Raw genomic sequence first — 19603 nt, 5'->3', positions numbered from 1 at the left:
CTGCATTAACATAAAAATGATCAAAATTTGAATAGGTTTCGAAACGCAGAAAGTTGTGTGGTTTGCATTCCGAACTGTCTTCTCTGTGGTCTCAGGTTCAAACATTGACCACTGCCATTAACTAACATCCTGCTGGAGTTTTGGGCTATGACTTAATAGTATTAAATCCTGATTCGAAACTTTGTCTAAACCTAGCAAGTGAAAAGGAACATACTAAAATAATGTGTGTATAATGAAGAACTCTATTAAAATGTGATTTTGTATTTACATTTATTGGTATTTATTATATAAAATAAAATTGTAGAATGTTTCTGTGATTTGTTTCACAGGGAATATTGTATTTCCAAAATGATGAAAGATCCATCTAGTAAACTTGTCTGTACGCCACATGTCATATATGTTTTCTGTAAAATAGATTTTAAAAAATTTATTTATTAACATTTATACTTAATTATGTATACATATATAGAACTAGTGGTTATATATATATATATATTATATTATGTTATACTGATTATCTGATCTAACATCAACATCTAACTCTTATTGTTCTTAATAATAATAAATTACTCTACTCTAGGTCTAGGCAATCTAATATATATAAGACCAGGGCCGGTCTTAAGCCACTGCAACCTATGCGGTCGCAGTGGGCCCTGCACTTTCATAGGCTTCGTGCTAATTCTAGGTGTAATAGTTAAATTGCAATATATATATATATATATATCGGTATATATAAAACCTGGAAATCTCATAAAAATCTCCTGAAAAATAGACAAAATTGTGGGTGTCATTCATTCCGAAAACGCTAATCCTACGCGCGATAAACGAAATAAGACATTGTCAGCTTTCATGTACTAAAATGTAATAATCAGGCAAATTTTCACTTTAATCAGAAGTTTCCATACTTTATTTACTTTAATAGAGTGACTGGCATTTTAATATGCCATAGGTTGCAAAGTTCGTAAAGTAAAGTTAATTTGATCGTAATCTTGTACTTAGTAAAGATTTAATAAAATTCAAAGTCGAATTTTTTTTAAATACGAAATCTTAATTTTCACTTATTATCCTTATTCCCACCCAGACTAGGCCCTGCGCAATCAGTTTCACATAGGGCCCCGCAATCGTTAGGACCGGCCCTGTTTAAGTTTAAGACTTAAAGAAATGTCACATGTGTTTAGTAAAAATCTGTATTTTATATTACCAATATAAATGATGACTTATTATTTTTTTAGATCTAAAGTTTAGCCTTATTAATTAGTATAGTAAGGGCTAGTAAAGAGTATAAATATATTCTATATAGATTTAGCTTAGGCTTTAGGTTTAGTCCTTGACTATTATAATATTATATTTATATCTATGAATAATCTTTATGCTATTGCTAGGACACTACTCACTAGGTCTTACTATTACAAGCTATTACCAAAAAATGTTGGCGACTGGGCTTAGACTTAACATAGAGGCTAGTCTAGATTACTCTAGATCTACTTAAATTAGTTAAATCTACTAGTTTATAAACTATTACTAGTACTACTAGTAGTATTACTACAATTAGTACAATAATACAAGTCAAGTATTTATAAACTCTAGATCTAGTGAGTGACTAGTAAAAGTGTTAGAAGGCCTAGCTAGAATTAGACTTAGAGATATAGAAAATAATATAGATAGATCTAACCATTTAGTTTTGTTATAACTATTAGACTTAGTATAGTCTAAGTATAGTATACCTAGACCTAGTCCTAGATGATCTACTAGTACTTGATGATACTAGAGACTACTACTAGAGTAGACTAGGTCTAGATCTGAGTAGTAGATCTAGTGATCTAGTCACGTCTAGTGACAATCTAGTGACTAGCTAGTCCTATTATTATAATCTATCTATAATTATATTAATTCAATAGTCTGCTCTAGAATATATTTTGAAAAAGTAGAAGAGTTCTCTTCATGGCATTTTGGTGAATCCCATGATAAGTATCATTTAAAACTGTTGGACAGCTAGATTTAGATAAGTTTTTCATCTGAATCGCTATCAATAACGTATCCAGCCATGTCTATTTTTATTTACATTTTCTCAGTCCATTACAATACGTCACTTCCGGTTTCGGCCATTGAAGCTGATTTTCAAATCTCGTTATTTTTTACACTTTCAAATTACTTTTTCTAATATAAATACGCTTTTCTAAAATCTCAAATTTTTAGGAACTAACTTTGATGCTATCTACTATCTAAATCAATCGCTATCTCAATTTCGAAAAAAACCTCTTCAGTTGGTCTTTAAGGTGTGGAGCTGTAAATATGACCTACTCAGTGAGGTAATGAGTGCTCGGTTTGCTTCCCCTACTAAATGCCCCCCTTCCCCCGAACTCGAGGTTGAATCTGGGGTTTGAGTGACAGTGAGCGCCGTCTAGCGGAGTTAATGTGCCGTGCCGGACAGAGGCGTGACGCGACACATGCCTTATCGTTGTCTTCCATCTCGTCCCTATTCCGCCCTTACACTGTAGTCAACTGTAAGGGTTTGCTTCCCAAGGGAGTAGACAGCGCCCCCCAAAAGGGCGGACCCAGGCAATCATTTGTCTCCGGGATGAATTTTATCTCTGTTTCTCAAGGCGTCTTTCTCCTCCTTGCCTCTTTGTGTTTCTCCTCACTCTCTGTCTCTCTCTCTCTGTGTGTGTCTCTCTCTCTGTGTCTCCCCCCCCCCCCTCTCTCTCTCTCCCTCTCTCTCTGTGTCTCTCTCCCTTTCTCTCTCTGTGTCTCTCTCCCACTCGCTCCCTCTCACTGTGTCTCTCTCCCTCTCTCTCTCTGTGTCTCTCTCCCTTTCTCTCTCTCTGTGTCTCTCTCCCACTCGCTCCCTCTCACTGTGTCTCTCTCCCTCTCTCTCTGTGTCTCTCTCCCTTTCTCTCTCTCCGTGTCTCTCTCCCACTCGCTCCCTCTCACTGTGTCTCTCTCCCTCTATCTGTGTGTCTCTCTACCTCTCGCTCCCTCTCTCTCTCTCTCTGTTTCTCTCTCTCTGTGTGTGCCTCTCTCTCTGTCTCTCTCTCTGTGTCTCTCTCCCTCTCTCTCTGTGTCTCTCTCCCTCTACCTCTGTCTCTCTCCCCCTCTCTCTCTCTGTCTCTCTCCCTCTCGCTCCCTCTCTCTCTCTCTCTCTATGTGTCTCTCTCCCTCTGTCTCTCTCACTCTCGCTCCCTCTCTCTCTCTGTGTCTCTCTCCCTCTCTCTGTGTCTCTCTCCCTCTCTCTCTGTCTCTCTCACTCTCGCTCCCTCTCTCTCTCTGTCTCTCTCCCTCTCTCTCTCTGTCTCTCTCCCTCTCTCTCTGTCTCTCTCACTCTCGCTCCCTCTCTCTCTGTGTCTCTCTCCCTCTCTCTCTCTGTCTCTCTCCCTCTCTCTCTGTGTCTCTCTCCCTCTCTCTCTGTCTCTCTCCCTCTCTCTCTGTCTCTCTCCCTCTCTCTCTCACTCTCTCTTTCTCTCTCTCTCTATCTCTCTGACTCTCGCTCTCTTTCTATGTCTTTATTTCATTTTCTTTCTTTCTCTCTTTCTCTCTTTCTCTCACAGATCTGTGTTGTTATTACTAATTTAAAAGTGCTGCCGAGACATAACGAACATGATTACAAAGAAGAGGTATGGCGCTCTACAGACTAGAGACAGTCACAAATATATAACCATGAATAATAATACTAAAACGTTTTACAAATTACTTTATTTGAATAATTAAGCTTTAAAAATATCTTTAATTACGCAATGGATCTCATTCACCAATCGTAAACAAACAACACTCAGTCACGTGATCTTATTGATAAAACAACGAAGAAAAAAAACTGTCACGTGACAACCATCATGAATTAAACATGAGATCGTAAATTATATAGAAGAGATAGAGCACCACGTGGCTAAATGTTGTTTGTTTACGATTGGTGAATGAGGTCCATTATAGAGCGGGTGCATTAGTGTGTACTTGTGAAACAGTTAAATAACAAAATTATTTTTCATAAAGATGATTATGTTAGGCAGGATCACTGCCCCATATAATAAAAAACGGAGGCCGGCACATCATATTCTTTTAATTTTTTTTTTTATAAATGGCTAACAAGCAGGCCACATTATTTCATTTCCTCTAACAAGCAGGCCATATTATAACATTTCCTCTAACAAGCAGGCCACATTATAACATTTCCTCTAACAAGCAGGCCACATTATTACATTTCCTCTAACAAGCAGGCCACATTATAACTTTTCCTCTAACAAGCAGGCCACATTATAACATTCCCTCTAACAAGCAGGCCACATTATTACATTTCCTCTAACAAGCAGGCCACATTATAACATTTCCTCTAACAAGCTCTTGGCCCGTTAAGTCTTGTATATACGTACAATAAAATGAAACGGCCATCCCTCTTTCAATTTCCTTTCTCTTCCTCTCTCTCTCTCTTTTCCTCTCTCTCTCTCTCTCTTCCTCTCTCTCTCTCTCTTTATCTCTCTCTCTCTCTCTTTGGAACCCTAAATTATGTTGTTTTTTCACCCATCATAATTTCTCTGACATAGACTTTTGACTTGATTAGGAACTACCCGATTTATAACGCCCCTCACACACACGCACATTTGCTTTAACCCCGTGAATTCTAATATCCCTTTTACTAATCCATCCCCCCCCCCACGCCCTCGCGCCCACAACATAAAAGTTAGTCCTATGTATTATCACTGACAATGTCTATAAAAACAAGGTTTCTCGCTATTGAAATGTACTCACAAAAAGAGTTTAAATAGTGCTTTAAAACGGAAGGAAGTTTAATCTTCTACTTTCGATTTGTCGGCTTTAAAAAAAATAAAACGTAATGGACCTCATTCACCAATCGTAAATAAACACATTTAGCCACGTCATAATATTGATAAATCAATGAAAAATACGTATCACGTGACAGCCTTTATGGATTACATAATTTGTATAGAAGATATATAGAATCACGTGGCTAAATGTTGTTGTTTTTTTTACGATTGGTGAATGAGGTCCATTGGTCGAGTAAAAAAAATATTTTTGTTACATTTAACCCTTAACCGCTTGCGGTTTTGATCGTGAAAAATGGCCTAGTTGTTCTAGACATAAGGCAAGTACTGAAAGGTTAAATGTTTGTATGTTTTCGTCCACGGCCAATGGGAAAATTAGTGAGTGGGTGAATGAGGATCTTTGTTTATACAGTGAAGATTCACATGAGCATTCAGTGGAGTTTTATCGTAGCTAACTTTATAGATGGCAGCTACTATGGAGCAACACAAACTGAAATTCTTGGTTGGATATAGAATTGTATTGGACAATGATGATATTGTTTTCTTGTATGCCCTTAAGAGGTAAAGCGAAACGTGCATTTTAATGGTGGTAGGTATTACTTTATAAGTATTCCTTTGCGATTGCGGTAATGACTACTACAGAGAAAGAATTTTTGTTTAGGAAATCTCAGAATTCGCGCTATTCAATGTCATCATATGAATCCTTGGACCTCTATCCTTTGCCTCTATTCGGGGCTTTATATGCCCCTTTTGGGGGGCCCTCCAGCCTCTTTTGTGGGCTTTTTTATTTAATTGTTATTTGTATGTTCTCACATTTCACAAATATTAAATCATTAAGAAGATTTGAAACATGATTAACCTACACTTAATTACTTTACAAAAATATAATAATAGTAATGAAAACATTAATTAATGCTACTCTTTTTTTCTACTTAATTTGGTAGGTTTATTAAACATTTAAAATCAACCAGGTTCACATCAAATTGTGGATAGATTGGGTGAAACTGGTCAAGTCAATCTAAACTTTCCCAAAAGTCAACATTTCTGATATGTAGATGAACATAATATTTCCTGAAAGATCCCCTATTTAGTAGGTCATGGCCTCTGTTCAAGTTCTTTTACATTACAATTTTATGTTTAAACTTGACACACACATATTTCTACCTAAAACAAAATGGTGCAATAAAATCTCAATGTAGGATCCCACCATTGTAGGGGAATCTCAGAGTAAGAGCTAATGTTTAAAGGAGCCAATGACAGCTCTACATTACAAATCCTGACTACATCATACTATCAATGCCAGCATGGGATAATTGGAGGCCCTACGCAAAGTGAATTTGGTGGCCCTAAATGAAATTTTCAAAATTTTTAAGAAATTGATAAATATCTGAAATTCATATATCGCAAATTATAGTAAAGACAGAATTAGACTAGTATTAATTAATACTACAGAGCCAGAATAATATCTATTCTAAAGTACATGTCGGGATAAATAAAGAAATGTGTTCTCTACTTTTAATATATATCTAAATCTAGTTCTAATTGTGGTGCGGCAATTGTAAATAGCCCTTATACAGAGATATTTTTTATTACACTGTTTTCCAAGAGGTGACGATAGACCACAAGTCAGGTTGACAAATAATGTTTGACTAAGCAGTTCCCTTTCTATTAGATGATGTGTGTGTTGGCCAATCAGTGAATAGTAATAACTCACAGAAACAACTAGTAGCTATAAGCTATAGCTAACAGCAGGGCCCGCCTCTACCTATTGCGCAATGTGTGCGTTGCACGCAGGCGGCCGAATTAAGGGGCGGCCAAATCATTATTCAATGTTCCTTTTTTTATTTTGGTTAAATAACAAAGATCATAAAAAAACAACAAAAAAAAAAAAAAAAGATGGAGTCCGGTACCATGCCAACCACATAAGTGACACACAATTTTCTAACTTATTTTTTTTTTAGAATGACTACTGCACCGACCAACCAGTTTTGATAAGTTCCTGATCAATATTAAAGAAAAAACAAATTAGATGAACCTCCCTTTATATATTTTAAATAAATTCTAATGATTCCAGCAGGGGCGGACTGGGTATCAAAATCGGCCCGGGCATTACCATATAAACCGGCCCACAAATGGCTGTCACTTTTTTTTTTTAATTTGTTTGCATTGAAATTTTTTTTTCTTTGGTCGCGACCAGACCGGCGCATTTGGTACCGGCCCACAGGGCATTTGCCCGTTTGCCCATATAGCCAGTCCGCCCCTGGATTCCACTATCTTTTGATTCGTACAAAGAGAAGTTATTTTGGAACCCTCATTTTCTATTTAGGCGCCGACTCATTTCTGGCCTTGAATTTTCATGGGCTGTTTCTAATAATTATCTTGAGTCGAATAGCCCCGCCCTGTAAGTAGATCTAGTAATTAAAAATTCAATTTTAAATATCAGTTTATTTCATATCTATTAGATCTCTAATGGCTGCCTGGTCGTGCGGTTTGCGCGCTGGACTGTCGTTCGGATTTATCGACGGTCGAGGGTTCAAACCCTGCCCGCTCCCATCCCCCGTCTTCCTGCGGGAGGTTTGGACTAGGAAGTAAACTATCTTCAACTCTGAAGGAACATCCGAAACATGTAAAGCATTTTACAAACATTTTTTCATCTCAAGTTATATCTGTGAATGTTGTAAAAACAGTTCTATTGAGTGTTTGTTCACATAAGAAGTCTGTTCAAGTTATTTTAAGTTTATTTATTAAAAATATAAAACACCTTGATTGGTTTGGTTGTATTAGATCTAGCTGTTTTGGAGTGACAAGCCAACGACCAATCAACAACAAGTGGACGGGGCGGCGAAATAAATGTTTTATTTTCAGTGCAAGTTATTTGAATATTAGTAAAATTACATTATTACCAATGTTTTAAAAATTAAAATATCTGAAGTAGGAGACGTCTTTTCATCCTCTATTAAGACCTTGTCAAATGTAGACCGTTTTTTTTTTTTTTTTTTTTTGCGAGAGGCGTATGCAACAATATGGGTCAAAACGTTTTGAAGAAAAAAAACGTCCGCACAGAGACGTCTTAATTAACACGAAGAATATTTTTAAAAAGATCACGCCCATTACAGACAATACCTAGAATGTCCCTCGCGTAATACAATAGGCCAGGGTTACCTCTTTATTATTAGACTTAATATGGCCCTAGACTTTAAAAAAAATTAGGATGGATAATGCGTTCTGAAAGAAAACACATTTCTGATGGCTTTTTTTATATTCTTTCTTCTTACTACGAGAAAAAAAGGCGTTGTAGACGCCAGCAAAATGAACTTCTAAAGTTATAAACGCCAAAATACTCTTAGCCACTGAGACTGTCTTACCATATGACCATAACCAGGTCACGGTCGAAGGTCGATACAGATACACTGAAGGGAGAGCGAAGATATGGTCATTCAAAGCTGGCTGTACAACGTACAAGAATGAACCGCCTCTCAATGTATACACACGATACATACATAAAGTGTGAAGGCCTTGTGTTGGGGGCCACGGACTATTATGTTTGTCTCCCTGGCTGCGGATCTGTTGCTGGTATTAAATAGTCGCTTCTCTGCGATGGGCGCCTGTGTTTGATGTTTGATGCTAGTCACGTGCTTACCAAGTCTCACGTCGTGACTTCCTGTATAAACAAACTTCTGTAACCCATAACAACCAACACTTCCCCGTCTCTCGTCTCATTATATTACCAGACAAGGGGAGGGGGGGGGGACATCTTTTAACACTTAACGTCCCCCCCCCCCCGCTGATCAGAGTTCAAACAATTTTACGTCTGCTGACTTTGCTTGGCCTCGACTGAGGGGACCTGCTCACGTGCTGTGTGTGTATCGGTATCCAGGGACTCACGCGCAGCATGACGTAATGTCTAAACAGCGCAATCAGAAGACAGTTGTAAACTATAAATAAACAACGGGAATACCTTAAAAGGAACAAAAACCTGGCAATACTCATCGGGTTACCAACAGTCATAGGCCCCGTGGGCCGGGGCTACCATTTAGAAAATGAGCTAGCCTCTCAATGTATACAAGATACAAAACTAACGTATCGTCACTATCATGTTTTTTTCTGTTACTTTCTATATCTAATCTCTTCTCTCTCTCTCTTTCTTTCTATCTCTATTTCTTCTTCTTTCTTTAAATCCATTCTTTATTTCTCTATTTTTACTATTTTCTCTTTCGCTGCTCTTTCTTGCTCATTCATTGTCTTCCTATTTCATCTTGTTATGTCTGGTTCTCTATCCTTTTCTACCTTTAAGTCTCTCTCTCTCTCTCTCTCTCTCTTTCTATCTTTAACTCTCTCTCTCTCTCTGTCTGTATCTTTCTTTCTATCTTAATTAATGTATACCTTTGACATAACTTTTTCTGACACAAATTTCTGTACCATAACTTTCTGTACCATATAACTTTCTGTGTCATAACTATACGTGACATAAATTTCTGTGACATAAATTTCTGTGAAATAACTTTTGTTCACCATAAATTTCTGTGACATAACTTTTCTTCACCATAAATTTCTGTGACATAAATTTCTGTGACATAAATTTCTGTGACATAACTTTTCTTCACCATAAATTTCTGTGACATAACTTTTCTTCACCATAAATTTCTGTGACATAAATTTCTGTGACATAACTTTTCTTCACCATAAATTTCTGTGATATAAATTTCTGTGAAATAACTTTTGTTCACCATAAATTTCTGTGACATAACTTTTGTTTACCATAACTTTCTGTGACATAACTATTGTTTACCATAACTTTCTGTGACCAAATATTTCTTACAAGTACAAAAAAAAAACTGTTCTGGCAATCCCCCCCCCCCTCCCTTATTTCCTCTTCTATATGAAACTTTTTGTTTTCCCGCCATCAATAAGTCTGTAGGTTCCAGCAGACGTGAACCGATCCCTTACTTTCAGTTTTGTTTCTGCGCCATGTTGCCGTCCAATCGTCTGGAAAGCTATTTAGTCCTCGCACGAAATAAATCGCCCTATCAGTGGCGTATATTTTTCGTGGGGGGGGTGCTTCTTACCCCAACAGGTAAAATGTAAACACCCCATCCTCTCACTCCCTCCTCCACCCCCCCCCCCTCTCTTGTACTTTCAGAAGACATCTTCAGGTGATGTTTCGCTGAAAAGACATTTTGGTTCAGCTCAGCTCCTCGTCTTTTCCCCTCTTTGTGTCTCGCCCCTGAGATGGGGCAGGATGGAGAGTTAATTGGGAAGGGGGGGGGGGGTCACGGAGGGAGTCAATCAGGAGCGGAATCAGGAAAATCGGAAGTTCAATCGTATGCTACATTCCATTGAAGGATTAGCTGGAAAAAAAAAAGGTGTGTCAATTGAAGACTTTTCAGAGGCGTAGCTAGTTGGGGGGGGGCAGTGGGAAAATTTGAAAATCCCCTCAGGGTCCCCACTTGAGGGGAGACACAAATAAGTGTTGTTTTTTACATTAAATATTAAATATTATGCAGAATGCGGGGGTCCCAAAAGAGGTCAAGCCCCCAGGGCCCACAAACGATGGCATATTCCTAGCTACGCCACTGAGACTTTTCAATATTGGGAAATGCTTTTTAATTTCTCCTTTTTCTAGTCCTCTCAAATTGCGAAACGAATTTCAGCCAAGCGAGTAAATGTCAAGGTCATTGTACGGTTGGCGGGGAGCGCAGTGTGTCGAAGAATACTCTCCAACTAAAATTCTTATTAGAAATGTGTTATAACAAGGCCTTTTTTTTTTTTTTTTTCAATTCAAAACAACAACTTTCCACACAAGAGAGTTCTTTGAGGGACTCCACGCAGACGTGTTGATTTTTTTTTTCCACGTTCCCTGGTCAACGAAAAGCGCTGATACAGTCTTGCAGAGTGTGGAACAAACTTCTTGTAGAGCGGAAGTCGCACACTTAGCGACGACTTGGTGTAGTTGGGATGTAGGGGGGTGGGCTGGTCTTGAGACGTTTTTGTGGGAAAAGATCATTTAAATATGGTAAAGTTATGTGTGGGGCTTTTAATGTATACCTGATATTTGCTGCGAAAGGACGAAACGATGTCCTGTTGTTGTATTGCTCCTGAAGTTTGTCGGGAAAAAAAAGGTTACGCCTATGGGCTAGGTATGCAGATCTTATCCAGGTACTTCCTTTACCTAGGTAGATGTCTTGTCTTATCTTATCTTATTTGATAGAGACGTTGCTTCAAAAGAGAAGATGATTACGTCCTACGCGTCATGCATTTAGTCATGCATGTTAACCAATGATTTCAATTCTGCCAAGTCACTGGTTTTCCTGGCTAGCTCATGCTCTAATAGTGCTAGGGAAGAAGGAGTATTTGTACAAATTTGTCCTAGCATATGGGACGAGGAATGTGCCTTTATCTTTATGTCTTTCTGAGTATTTAATTAAATTTTGTTTTTGAATTTGAAGATTATGGTTCAGTGTTTCTCAAATTGCTACTTTACTTTTAAGTCTTCTCTCCTGAAGGCTTTCTAAATTTAGTGATTTTACTAAAGGTTTTACTCTAGCCAAATGTCAATATTCCTTTGTTATGAAACTCACTGCTCTATTTTGTATCTGTTTCTGTTCCAGTTTCTTAATGTTTTCTCAAGTTGAGGGTTACAGACAACTTGATACAAAGACATGAAATTGCAATTATATGTTTACCTTAGTTTCCATGACGACGGGTAATGATGATTACAATCGAGAAAGTGTACTTTGAATTTTTGTTTTCTTTTCCGTTTTGTTAGAAGGGGGGGAGGGAGGTCCTGCGAATATAGTTTCCAAATCTAGGTCATTAAATGGTCGAGGTGACAGAACAGAGATTCTTCTCTTAACACAGCAGTCCCAGTGTTGTTTTGTGTTGGTTTTTCTGAATCAGCCATCTTGCAAAACTTGACTTCCTCAAAGGGAGCTCATTCTCAGAAATAATTTCTTGCCAGACAATTCAGTCGTAAACTTGTTCTGGCCCTTGGCACGGTCGGGAGGGGACGACGCAGCCAATCAAAATACAAGATCTAAATGGTCGAGGTGACAGAACAGAGATTCTTCTCTTAACACAGCAGTCCCAGTGTTGTTTTGTGTTGGTTTTTCTGAATCAGCCATCTTGCAAAACTTGACTTCCTCAAAGGGAGCTCATTCTCAGAAATAATTTCTTGCCAGACAATTCAGTCGTAAACTTGTTCTGGCCCTTGGCACGGTCGGGAGGGGACGACGCAGCCAATCAAAATACAAGATCTAGATCTAGAGATCTCTTAGCTTTGAGAGACTCAAAATAACTGTCTGCACGCAGCAACCAGTAGCAGACGACTTGATACTTTAGGTTCGGACCGTTTCTATAACAGACTTTCTTTTGTATTTATTGATTCAACTCGTTTGTTTGTTGTGTTCACCGTACTTGCTTGTATTTAAATAGAAAGAGTTTGCTAGCAGAATTACAAGATACAGATTGGATTATTTATAAACTAATGCAAGAGAATGTTTTTTTTTGTTTGTTTTTTTAAAGTATAGATTAAATATAAAAAAAAATAATAATAAAAATAATGCATTCATTAGAGTATATAAAGACTGAAAGACCGCATCCCAGGTGAAGATAATAGGATTAATAATGCAATAGGACCCCACGATGCAAAAAAAATGCAAATAAAACTCTACTGCCCAAGGGTCTCAGGGCTCGCAAAGACCTTCCTTCAGGGAACAGTACCAGGAAAAAGAATAAGAGGAAGACAGAGAAAGCTAGGGGAACACATTGTTAAAGAATGGACAGGCCTGACATTGACAGAAACTTTATCCAACGCAAAAGACAGAGAGGAATGGAGAAATACAGTTAACAGATCCTGCGTGGTGCCCCGACGGTTCAGCAGACTTAGGGATAGTTGAAGGTGACAAATATATGCGTTTATATCTTTATGACATAACTGAATTAAAGATAGTAAAAAAGTATAATCATGAGCTTCCTTCATCAACCCAACTTTTTTTAAAGACAAATACATTGTAAACAAATAAATATTTTTTTTAAAGTATAGCCTATAATTCTGAAGCATACACTATGTAGGCACTTGATCATCCAGCCCTCTTGAGTCCTTTGATTTGGTTTTAATGACCTTGACATTTGTTTAATCCCCCCCCCCCTTATTAACGACGAAAACAACACTATGGCAAGGCCCCCCCCCCAGCTTATGACCACGGACCATAGGACCCTGGCCCCGTGCTATCAAGTCCCTTCGACACTCATCCACAAAGGAGCTGAATTCAGCTTGTTAAGAAGAAAAAAAAAACAAGCAAATATAAAAAAAATATATATTAAAAAGTATTATTTAAGGGTAAGAACCGCAAAATCATTGTCATATATCTCAATCTTGCGAGAGTAAGCTCCCTTTTTTCTATTAAAAAAAAACAAAATCAATTATCGCTAATTAATTAACTGGGTAAAATTTTTTTTTTAATTGTCATCGACTATGAATACTTATGCGAAATTTCAACGTGACCCGAGAATTGAAAGTGAGTGATAAAAACGTGCACAAAACGAATAAAGGGGAGTAACACATCCCTCAATATATAGCATTTATTTCCATTGTTCGATCCCAATCAAAACAGTTACTAATCATGAATTAATTGGTTAATCTTTTGATTGATTCGTGTTTTTCTTAAGATGCAAATAAATAATTGTGTTAAGTTTCCCAGAATTGATGTGGGAGAAATAATGTGTAAACAAAAGTGTACCAGAAAGACAGAGTCGCTTTAAGCTTTGTAAAAAGTTAGTAGATGTAGGCTCTTGGACCTTGACACTGAAATTTATAGGACACCTTGTCCGAAAAGTTTGCAGTTTATTAACTAACATGTGATAAAGATAATGACATAAAATATTATGTAACATGTAAGCAGAAATAAAGATGGTGACATCAAAATATTATGTAACATGTAAGCAGAAATAAAGATAATGACATAGAAATATTTTGTAACATGTAAGCAGAAATAAAGATAATGACATAGAAATATTTTGTAACTTTGGAGGAGAAATATACACAGCCACAACCACACATTGTCACACATACACACACAGCCACCCACTCAGCAACACATACACACACAGCCACCCATACAGCAACACATACACACACAGCCACCCACACAGCAACACATACACACACAGCCACACTCACACATTGTCACACATACACACACAGCCATGCACACAGCAGCAGATACACATACAGCCACAACCACACATTGCCACACATACACACACAGCCACGCACACAGCAACACATACACATACAGCCACACATACACACTGCCACACACACAGCAACACATACACACGCAGCCACACTTACACACACATATATATACATACACTTATTGACTTTCATCGAGAAAATTCATTTTCAGTTTGACAATCCTTAGGCTGAGAAAGTTTGGAACTCTTCAGTCTGTGATTTCCTATTTCACCCGTCTCAAGCTCCTGGCGGGTCTGCTGTGGGGACTCGACTTCAAGCTGGACTCACTCAGCGAAACAGTTTCCCAGCAATCAACGCGAAGATTATCGCTGCCATTTCCGCCATATTGTTTTCCTACGAGCGAAGGGCGATGTCTATAAATCTTTCCTTTCCTCCTTAGTGTAGAATTCTATAGTCGTAAGTCTACGACCTGAGCTACGACCTGGGGCTACGTCTGCTGGATCATTTTGGCTAAACCCATTTAAAAAAAAAAGAAAAAAGTTTCAAAACGGCAGGGAGGACGAAGAAAGTTGGGAGGCGCCAGGAAAATCACTTTGTGGCCTCTTTCTCATGAGGGCCTTGCTTGAATGTTGATGGAAATATTTGATGATCAGCCCACTTGGTGTATGGGGCAGGTTTTTAAACGTTGTCTATTTTATCAATATTTTATCATTATTTTATCAATATTTTATCAATATTTTATCATTATTTTATCAATATTTTAACAATATTTTATCAATATATCCTTACTCAGGCTTTCAATAGAGTTAGCTGTAACAGTTAATAGATTCTTCTAAATTTTTGTTCATATAAAGTTTCAAAATATAAATCTGTATCAAAGATCAATCAGGCCTACTTCAGTCTTTAAAGATCAAATTTCACAAAACTAAATAGACTTATTTTGACAAAATTTTAGATCGGCAGAAGTCTTTTTCCCCTCATGCTTTAATTTTTTTTTTTTTGGAGAAAATATGAAGAGTTCATTATAAAAATTATATTATTTTGCTTCTTTTTTTTTAAATTACTTTCTAAGTGAGAAAAAAATATTTATATGGAAACAATTTACTAGAGAACTGCGTGAGCAGGTCACCTACTTCCCATCAAATAATATAAGCACGCCTACAAATTTCCCAATTCTATTCATTACAGGACTCGAACTCAATACCCTCATTTTAGCAGCAAAGCACTATACTACTCTGTCACCACTTTCGCTATAAAAAAATTAATTCACTAAATGCAAAATGTCGATATCATAGACTTTTATATATTATATCTAGACTGGAAATCGGAAACAAATTCTTATCCGCGAATGATCGATTCATAGACTTTGTAGTAACAGTGGCGGACCGAAAGGGTTAATGTGTGTGCGGCCTGCTGATACACACGACTCAGGCCAATCACACAGGTCAACGGATCAACGGCTGTTGAACAAGGGACATTACTGCTAGTACACACAAATATGACCAGTATTATGGTCATGTGACCGAAAGCCTTCACGGTCGAGAGAGAGTGTAAGAAAGGACAGTTGAGTCCAGGACAGCAGGACAGTAAGGACAGTTAGCTACAAAGTGAGTCCTCGAAAACGTAGCTGTACAAGCAAGAGAGACTTGATAGGCAGTTCTGTTGTGTAGCAAAGCATTTGAAGTTAGTGTAGCCAATTGTGTTGAATTGGCTGTCGATGTCATTGTCATTAAAACGCCACTTTGTTACTTGAAGCTCTCGTTGTCAAGTTTTTTTGTATTAGATGTGCTGTGTTGTGTTTAGCAGCGACTGACAGAATGCCTTGGTAGAGAAAATCGTAACATTATATAGATTTTTATGTACATAACTCTTTTTTCAAGCTGCAAGGGAAGTCACCCCCAAAATCTAGAAAAATTAATCTTTTCTGTCTTAGAAGAGTACATAGACATACATAAATATAGACTGGCCGAAGGAAGTAACTTCATGTAACTTGAAAACATGTATATCTATTGTATTCGGATTTCCGAATTATGAAAAATTGCATGATCTTCATTCTTAGAGATTAAACAAAACTACACTGCCTCCTTATTTACAATATATATAGGTGTGTGGCTGAAATAGGTATGAATACTTAACTTTTATACTGCTCATAAATGCTGTATAATAAAGTACACAAAATTGCAAGTCACAAATTTTCGTTTCATAAAACTCTTTAATCGGCCAGTCTATATTTATTTATGTCTATGGAAGAGTATTGATCTTTAGTTTTCCAAGTTTAGAAATAATGCAAACTTATTTCTCGGATTTTTTTTTAAATTTAGAATGGGTATTAATCACATAACTATATATTCACGCTAATATATGTAACAAAGCCATTTCCTGTTAGTTTCCATTGAGATAATGTTTCAAAAATCCCAGTTCGAAATAATTCATGTCAATTGATTTTAATCATCTTATGTACATTTAAATAGATTGATTATCTATTCTAGATCTTTCTAGATTATGTATCTAAAAATTGCAAAATCCTATACTCTTAAGCGAGCAATTCTTGTATGTATGTATGTATGTATGTATATATATTTATATTTATATATATATATAAATTTTATTTCGAAAACGGCTCTAACGATTTTCTTTAAAAGTTCACGGTATGTGCATAATAGTGAGAAAAAAATTCTCAACTCATTGGCCACATCGGGAAAACTCAAGGTCGACCGTTATATCGGTTTGAAAATGGCTCATTATCGAAAAATTAATTTTGGCTAGAATGTTTTATGAATGAAATTTTCTATATGACGTCAATGGGAAAAAAAACTTGACACCGCTTACGTCACTAGGCTCACAGCAGTACACTAAGACATTTCTTCGCAAACAAGAAAAAGTTTTAATGATTCAATTGGCGTAATTAAACATTTGCGCACCATCTTAATTTACATTGATCCATTATGAAACTATGGAAGAAAAATAATGAAATATCTTTATGTATGATTAGTTATTGTGTTTTAAAGGCTTTATAAGTTGTTTACACTTTAATTGCTTACACCCGTAGGTAGCTTTTACTTTGTTATTATTTTGCTGGTGAATTATTGCAATGTGTTTAAGCTTCGAAGTCTGCCGTCCAATACCAAAACGTAGGAAATGGTCATAACACAGCTTATGCCTTACTTGCACAATCAGGGCCGGCCCTAACATTTGCGGGGCCCTATGTGAAAAAAATGAGGATTGCGCGTGGACCAGTAAGGGTATTGATAAGGATAATAAGTGAAAATAAAGATTTTGTATTAGAAAATAAATTCGTATTTGCATTACATTTTTATTAAATGAAAGCTGACGATGCCGTTTTTTTATATCACGCGTAGGACTGGCGTTTACCATATTGATTGACACCCCAAAATGACAATTTTGTCTTTTTAAGGACATTTTTATGTGTTTCAGGAGGAGATTTCCAGGAGCTCCTTGAAAACAAGGAGACCACGGGAACCCTATTATAAATTATAATGGTTTAATTTAATAATTTACACCTAGAATTAGCGCGGAGCTTTTGAACCTTCGGGGTCCACCACTGTGACAACATAGGCCTAGGGCTGGCCCTGATGATATCCAGCTCGCGGTCAACGAATTTTCATCACGCTGCTGCCTTTTTTTTTTATTTGTTAACCTATAAACCTCGGTAAAACAGTAGTCATGTTCCAAAAGTCACCCAATAAAACCTACTCAGCCCAAAGATCACTGCCATAGACATCCCTTAAAGTGGTAGATAACTTCACATTATCTGGGAAGCATTGTATCAATTGACGCATTGTTTTAAAGAGAGTTTGATATGTGATTATGGATAGTCGTGCTTTTGGACGCATTCAAGCGAGAGTGTGGCGAAATAAATCGCTCGCCTGTCTACAAAAATCAGTTTCAACCAGTATTCTCTCAACCCATCTATGTGGATCTGAGACATGAGTACTTTATAAAAAGCAACTAAGACTTCTTGAACGACTTCACCAAAGACCACAATACAAACAGCGATATTCTTGCAAAATGGTATGAAATTCGAGTCCGAAGATAAGTGAGGAATGCAGTATTTCCCTTTGCTGTGCAGCCCCAACTGTGACCTACATATTTTGCCACATCCAGAGCAAGCATAACCATTGTCCGCAGGTGGCCGATTTAGATTTTCTTTTCGCCGTCTGCGTTTGTTCTCGGCTGCAGATTTTCTTTTTGTCTCAAATGTGTATCCCGCGGCCTTCGTGAGAGACATCCAGCTGTCTCGTTCGGAGGCCGCATGCAACCAGGTGCTCTCTTCTATGTTAGCCAAGGAAAGTTGACGACTAAGCTGGTCTTTGAAGAATTTCCGTGGAGCGCTTCTGTCACGTCGACCACCTTTTAGCTCACAAAAAAGACTGCCTTGGCATTCGTTCGTCTCCCATACGGGATACGTGCCCTACCCAGTGCAACTGTTGGACCATAAGAAGTCCCTCTATACTGTCCATACCGGCGTTGGCAAGGACATCGCTGTTTGTAGTGCGGTCCTGCCACCGTATGTCCATGATGGAGCGCAAGCATCTTTGGTGAAAGCACTCAAGAAGTCTTAGTTTTTTCTGTAAAGTGTCCATGTCTCAGAGCCATAATGAATATATTAATTGCAATATTAAATGTCAGAAAGTAACAATTTTAGAAGTTACACTGCAAAGACTTTCTTACAAGCCTATAATAGCTCAATAGTTCTACATGAAAGAAGCAATGTAAAACGTTAAGACGTGAGCTGTGGTTTTCTATAGGCCTACTTTCTATTCTAATCGCCATGTACACTTACATTGAGAACTGAAAGAACTAAAAAGCAACTCTTCGGATTGATAGTCTTTACCCGATAGTTCATTTTCGTAATTACAACAATATTCCCAAAATAACTTCGGGTAAATATCCTTCCTTAACAAATTATTCATCCGAGCGAGGCTCGGTCACCTGATATTCCTATACTCTTAAGCGAGCAATTCTTGTATGTATGTATGTATGTATGTATATATATTTATATTTATATATATATATATAAATTTTATTTCGAAAACGGCTCTAACGATTTTCTTTAAAAGTTCATGGTATGTGCATAATAGTGAGAAAAAAATTCTCAACTCATTGGCCACATCGGGAAAACTCGAGGTCGACCGTTATATCGGTTTGAAAATGCCTCATTATCGAAAAATTAGTTTTGGCTAGAATGTTTTATGAATGAAAATTTTCCATGACGTAAACGGGAAAAACGCTGCTTACGTCACTAGGCTTACCGCAGTACACTAAAATATTTCTTTGCAAACAATAACGAGTTCTAAAGAATCAATAGACCTAATGAAACATTTGCGCACCATCTTAATGTAGATTGATTTATTATAGAACTATGAAAGAAAAGTAATGAAATTAAATGTGCCGATATATGATTAGTTATTGTGTTTTAAGTGCTTAATAAGTTGTTTACACTTTAATTGTGTAGAGCGGTGTAGATACCTTTTACTTTGTTGTTTATTTTGCTGGTGACCTCCAGCTGTCTCGTTCTGAGGTTGCATGCAACCATGTGCTCTCTTCTATGTCAGCTAAGTCAAGTTTGCGCCATAAGCTGGTCTTTTAAGGGTTTCGGTGTTACGTCAACCAC

General features: G+C 37.3%; 1 long non-coding RNA gene across 1 annotated transcript; it reads right to left on the bottom strand.

The window, feature by feature from the left end:
* Positions 1-251: 251 nt before the first annotated feature.
* LOC129925009 (uncharacterized) lies at positions 252-2275 on the bottom strand. The gene is made up of 2 exons (XR_008776868.1): positions 1725-2275; positions 252-404 (listed from the first exon to the last, which is right to left on the bottom strand). It is a non-coding gene; the product is annotated as an uncharacterized LOC129925009 (long non-coding RNA).
* Positions 2276-19603: the final 17328 nt, after the last annotated feature.

Source organism: Biomphalaria glabrata, chromosome 3 (assembly GCF_947242115.1).
Source record: "Biomphalaria glabrata chromosome 3, xgBioGlab47.1, whole genome shotgun sequence".
NCBI classification, from domain to species: domain Eukaryota; kingdom Metazoa; phylum Mollusca; class Gastropoda; family Planorbidae; genus Biomphalaria; species Biomphalaria glabrata.
This window is presented reverse-complemented; position numbering and strand designations above follow the sequence as displayed.